The 6,490-nt window shown below is 43.5% G+C and overlaps 1 pseudogene; it reads left to right on the forward strand.

The window, feature by feature from the left end:
- The first annotated feature begins 549 nt into the window (after window positions 1–549).
- LOC143836668 (protein FAM98A pseudogene) lies at window positions 550–5,483 on the forward strand (annotated as a pseudogene).
- The last annotated feature ends 1,007 nt before the right edge of the window (window positions 5,484–6,490 follow it).

The raw sequence follows: 6,490 nt of genomic DNA on the forward strand, positions 1-6,490 counted from the left end.
CCAATCCGTGGCCAGACGAGCACTGGAAAATCAGTCATCAGCCTTGTATCACTCTCCTCCCCTGAGTTAAGCTGAGGTCTTTTGGCCTTTGCTTGTCTATTACTGACCTGATGAGAACTCTAAATCCATGTCAAACAAGGACCAGAACACCAACCTAACTCTTACTTTTAATAAATGAAGCCTGACCTTAAAAAGAAAAAAGACAGAAACTGGAGAGAGAAATTGGTCAGATTTAAGCACAGAAGTAATCCATGGTGCCACAGATCCCTATGAGGCAGACTGAAAGGTACAGCATATGTATTGCATTCAGTTCCTGCCATGTATCTCCAATTAGAAGGGCTGTGCAAATAAAGCAAAATGTATATAAATCATCTGTTCAAGCTTCAGGCTGAACTACGATGAAAAGAAAAGGTGAAAATATGTAGTCCTTTCACTCAGCACTGTTTAATTAGGACAGGCTAGTATTTCTCAAAGTTGCAGTAGGCAAAAAGTCCATCAGACCCTGAGTTCTTTGAGTGGCACCTATGGTCTTGTTTCTGAAATCTCTGGATGGAGTATGAGCTCATGGAGAATTATATCTTCAAATCACTGGAGGATCCGGGTTACAAAGTCCCATGCTTAGAAGACAGAGCTAAAATTTAGGCTGTTTCCGGTGAAGCTAGTTCCATTGAATTTATCAAACTTTCAATTTGGGCAGTGTCAGGATTAGGATTATTTTGCAAACTCGAAGAAAATGTACAAGCCACTAACAGTCCATGTTAAGCAGACGCGTTCCAGATTGAAATGAAATGGACTGCCCATATACAACACTAATATCAGGAGGCATTGCAAAGCACCTTCTCAATCAGAAAAAAAGCTGTTTGCTGCTCAAAATTAGAAGCTGCCTGAGTGCTCCTCTGCAAAAAGCTCAGGAAGGTGATAGTAGTGAAATCTTTCAGGAGCTTAAAGGCAAATGAGTTGCTATGTTCCAATTCTGCAGTGGAATATAATTTTTTTAAAAAAAAGAAACATTAGGAAATCATGTAGATAAAATAATCAAGCCACATCCAATGAACAAGAGGTCCAGAGGAAATTGTTAGTGAATCATCTGGATGTGACTGTCCCTTCATTTGGTTGGTCAGACAGAGCAAAGAGCCAAACAGAAAAATTGACTTCAGTTTATCAGCTGAAATTCGCCATCTTGACAACCAAAGATACTGTTCCTGTTGCTCAACTACTAGCAGCTTGGCAAGACCTGTCCAGCAGTGGGTCTATCAGAAAGAAGACTGCCTATCCCATTAATATGGTGTTAATGGGAGAGGTACCTGACAGAGATGGGAGACTCAGTGAAATTGAGCCTTTGCCTCCTGAGATGTCACCATGGCAGAAAAAGACAAGGTGGTCCCCAGAAGCAAGGTGGTGGAGGCAGAGGTAGAAGAGGTAGCTATAAGTCATCATATGGTGGCTGTGGAGGTTATGAACATGAGAGTCATGACAGAGGAAACTGAGGAGGCTGTGACTAAGAAGGCTATGACAGAGGAAGTCAAGGAGGGTATGACATCCTATGGAAGTCATGAAGGTCATGAACATGGAGAGTCATGAACATGGAGAGTCATGAACAAGGAGGACAATTACATGGTGGTCATGTCCATAGAGGCAGAGGGGAAAGAAGAGGAAACAAGCCACAAGGAGACTGGACCAGTGGAGAAGGATACTAATTACAGAGATGCAGGCTTTCAAACTGGAGGTTATTGTGGTGTTGGCAACAGTTCCCAAGGAGGTGGCTATGATGGCTATAAATCTTCATATTCTGGAAGTGGATATCAAGGTGGTAGCAGCAAACAAGACAACAGATACCAAGATGGGCACTCCAGTGATCAAGGTGAAGGCCATGGAGGAGCACAAGGTAGCTGTGGAGGTCGGGGTGGCTGTGAGGGAATAGAAAACAAGCCGATACAAACTGGTATGTTTGCAAACCAATCTCCAGTTCAATCAATCAATATTTATTTTATGGTCCTAGACCAATGAGCCATAAAACAATTCAAATGTATAGACTAAATACAAGATTAATAAACACACCATAAAAGCTACAAGCCTAAATAGCATAAATAACCTCCAGTTCATATGGATTTGTGGTTTGGTTTGTAGTTATCTCACAAACCATTAATTGAACCAGACCACAAAAATACGGTTTGTGCCCATTGTTAAGTAGAACCCTGCTGTCTATTTTTGGGGGCCTCCCAAAATCAAGTCTTATCTTATTCTATTTTTGTTTACCTGATAATTGTTAATGCTGTACACTGTCCTCTGGGTCCTGCCACTGTCTTTCTGAAGTGGTCAAATTTCTTCCTTTGCATGCTCTTTTCTGTTGCTTCAAGATGCTATAGTAGCTTTTTAATCCTCAGGACTCTGTATAATTATATATAAAACTGAGATCATCTCTCTATTCTCTTGAAAATCACTTAGGTGAGTTGTACAGTCTTGAAAGGCTTCCCCTAAGTTGAATGCAGAATGCAGAACAATGATGCTATAGACACATGTACTTTACCTTTAATTGACTATAAAATCATGCCTTTTTTTCTATCTGAAATGTGAAAGAAAAGATTCCATGGACAAAGGTACAGTCACTGAAGTGTTCTTTCAAACGGAGGAGAAAATAATAATGCTATATCAGCATACACCATTGACAAAATGTGAACACAAGTAATGACAAACATAAGGAACAGGAAGGAAGCATTCAAAGTAAGAAAAAAAAAACTACAACAAAAATGGTTACCTCTATGGGCTACTTTGATCACTGATTTGCACGTATTTACATCATATATTTATTTTAGGTCTGGAGAATATACCAGTTTCTATTATCTATTTGCTGAATCATAAACAATCATCATCAATATTGTCTAGTGACAGTAATAGGATGTACAAGAAGGGGACTGGCCGAGATTTGTGATGGCATCTCTCTTGCCTCCTCCATCTTGAAAGCCCTCATAGTCTCTCCTCTTTTCCTTCTTCCTTGTCTATTTCCCACTCACCAGCCAAATTATCTTAATCTGCATTTTTGCCTTCGGTTTTCCTGTCTTTCCTCCCAGGAAAGGTATGACTTGGTTGCACAGCGCTGGCTGAGTTGTGTTGTGCTAGCTGGGCTGGGGCTAGCTGCAGAGTGGGGGGATCTGCAAGGTCTTGTAGTGGCACGTCACATTTCTCTGTATAACCCCCCCCCCCCGCTATGCCATAACCGATTCCACACGGAGGCGTTAAGCTTGTGCCACCTCCTGCTTGCAAACACGTGGTTGGAAGTCACACATTTGCAAGCTTTCTGATGGGAGACCTATGTTTTTCCTCTGCCTTGTCATGGCTTTTTGCCTCCTAACTACGTGGCAAGGGAAAACAAAGTGAACTTCTCCTCCTGCTCCTCGGATTGTCAATCACCACAACCCACTAATCCCAGCACAGTAGTTGTTTTGGGGACTCAAACTTGTGTCCCCTATGAATGTCTAAATTATTATTATTTTTTAAAAAGGCACTTCCGCATTGCTAACGGCACAACACAAAAGCATGCCGGGCACTGTAAGTAGCAGCAGGGAATGGGGAGGGGCTAGGAGGAGTGTGGGGGGCCGGCCACGACCACATACTATGGCAGGGGCAAGGGGATGCCCCTGCCAGCTCTGCAGAGCTGGCAGAGGCGTGCGGTGTCCCTATAGGGACACTGTAGGTCGGGGCAGGGTGGGCCGAAAGGCCCGGTGCTTTCACTTATGCACAGCGCGGGCCCGCCCCAGCCCCTGCTTGCACCCGTGGTATCCCAGGGACTGCAGAAGTTCCCGCATTTGCATAATGTGGGCCTTCCGTGGCCCTGGGCCCTCGGCATAATTGAGGATTTCCCCCAATGCCCTGCCACAAGTGCCGGCAGTCTGGCCCATGCATAATAGGTCAAGAAGTGGCAAATCCTGTTTTGGCAATTTCCCTCATTGCAAGGCAAATCTGGACGAAACTTACACCAGCCCCTGCACAGCCTCAGGTTGCTGCTGATGTCACATGGAAGCAGCATTAAGACCTGTCAGCAACGAGAGGCTGCCCAGGGGCAGATTCCTTGTGTGGAATCAGTCCATATTTCACGTTGGTCAACTTTCATGTGCTCACCTTTCCTTGTTTCCACACACTATCCTCACTTTTATCTGCTCCTCATATTAAGCTATATTTCTTATGTATAGATTTAACTTTGAGTTGAAACGTATCATTTTGATGTTTGTGTGTGCCTTTGATGTCTGCCCATGAATCCAGCTAATCTTGTGAAAAGTTCTTGCTGATGCAGCTGAGTATACAGAAACAAAAAGAAGACAATACATTGTATTCTCTGTCAATCATTTGAAGAATTTATTCAACTGTGAAGGTGCAAAGAGGGGACAAACTGTCAACAATTGACAAGTAGGTCACATTAACGACCCAACCATAATTATGCAACCATAATTCCAGGATGGCACAGGGCAAGCTGCTTTGCCTGATGCTTGAGACAAATGTTGATATGTATACTCACATTTAACTGAGGAAGGTAGCTTCACCTTGTGTTGCATGCCTCAGTATGTCTAGTGACTGCTGCCATGAAGCACATCACTAGCAATTTTTTTTACCATAGCATTAAGTACTCCAATGGCCACTGGTTTAGGTCACTTGTGACAGGCTGTTCAGCTTGTGCTATACTATAACATGCCACATGCAAGAAATAGCTCATCAAACAACATCAGGCCTTTTGATAGCTCCCCCAGCCTCCCCTTCTGCTGCCATTGTCTGGTGGAGCCCCCTCATTGCCCCTTGTCCTTCTCCCACTGCAGCAGCCCACCAGACCCCTTTGTGCCTCCCTCCACTGTCACATGTTGGGCTGGAGCCCAACACTTCCGCTGCCCTCACCACTTCTTTGGCAGCTTGTCAAGGCCAACTATGTCCTGGTAGGGAGATATGAAGTTTCACCTACTCACTGGATGTTACAGTTATTAGCCGTGGTGTGTCTGCCCACCAAATCTTTCCACAGCAAAGTTCATGGCATCCTTACACAACATGTGGCAGCTGCTTCTCAAGATTGACTTAACATGAAGTACTTTCTACATTGTGTGGTGTCTCGGCAGCTTGATGCTTGAACCCAGAAGCTGTTTTGAACTGCTCAGGTAGAATTCTGAACAAGGGCTAGGCCACTCATGAAGGATAGGAAATATCCCAAAGTCACAATCATCTCAACATGCCTTTGAACAATAAACTGGTACTGCTTCTGCCCAAAAAGGACAGGTAGGTGTCTTTTGTGTCCATTCTTTGCGTCCATCCTTTTATTATTTCCCACATCATTTTTAAAGGCTGAAAATACAAAGTGTTTGTTGTAATCCATCCCCGTGTTTGCATGAGAGTAACTGGCCTGGGATTTGAAACTTGATCCTTCTGTTATCTTCCCTCCTCACAGTTGGCTCTTTTTTGTTCCAGCCATGGCTGCGATGGGAGAAGGATCCAGTTCTTCTAAATAGGACTCTCCTACTAATCTGTGGCACATGCCGAGTTTTGTTGCTCTGATCTATTAATTCTATAAGCTCTATTACCTTTTCCCTCCCCTCTGCCAGGATGATGGAACAAGTCAATGTCATTCAGAGGCAGAAACTAGATTGTCGTAAAAGCTGTATGTGTGCTCTGAACTTGGGTGCAGGAAGGTTTTAACGAAGGCTGCCAGAAGGGAACAGAAGGCCAAGGGGTAGAAAGAATATATTTATCACCTGCGTGTGCTGATCTTTTGGCCATGGCCTGAAACCAGAGAGAACTAGGGCACCTCTGATGAAATAGAAAACCATCAAGCCCTCAAACTTCAGCTTCTAGTTCAGCCCCAGTATATGTAGGAAGGCATGACTTCCTTGAGAATCCAGTACAATATATACCAATCATAAGAACATGAACTTATAAAGACTGCCTGTGTCTAAGTACAGAAATTGCATGTCTTGAGGGACATTCTAACTATGTACTTTTTAACAACTTGAGACAGCAATATAGTTGAATGAGGAAAAAATTGCTGTTCCATTGATAGCATGACATTTTGGTGGCAAATTCAGAATTGATATCATGCTGCTGTAGGGTCGAGGTGGATATTCCATAGTAAAATGATACGTTTCCGCTGAAACCTAGAATGCTGAGACATCATTTCTGGGTTTCCTTAGAAATGACATTGTGTTGTCAACACAATAGTGCCCCCATCTCCCAGTCTCATGAGAACAAACAAACACATCCAGACCAGACATTATGGGAAATATTATGCTGTTGCTTACATCCTCACATCTTTCATGAACACATGAAGCTGATGATGGTTTGTTAGTCTAGCTAGTTCAGTTTGTCTAGGAAGCAGCTGTCAGGTAGAGGTCTATTGCATCATCTGCTACTTGATCTCTTTAACTGGAGATGCTGGGATTGAATTAGGGGCCTTCTGCATGCAAAGCAGATGCTCTAAAACTGAGTCATGGGCCCAAGTCTCCCTGGTAGCATCTAGTTG

Source organism: Paroedura picta, chromosome 4 (genome assembly GCF_049243985.1).
Source record: "Paroedura picta isolate Pp20150507F chromosome 4, Ppicta_v3.0, whole genome shotgun sequence".
NCBI lineage: Eukaryota > Metazoa > Chordata > Lepidosauria > Squamata > Gekkonidae > Paroedura > Paroedura picta.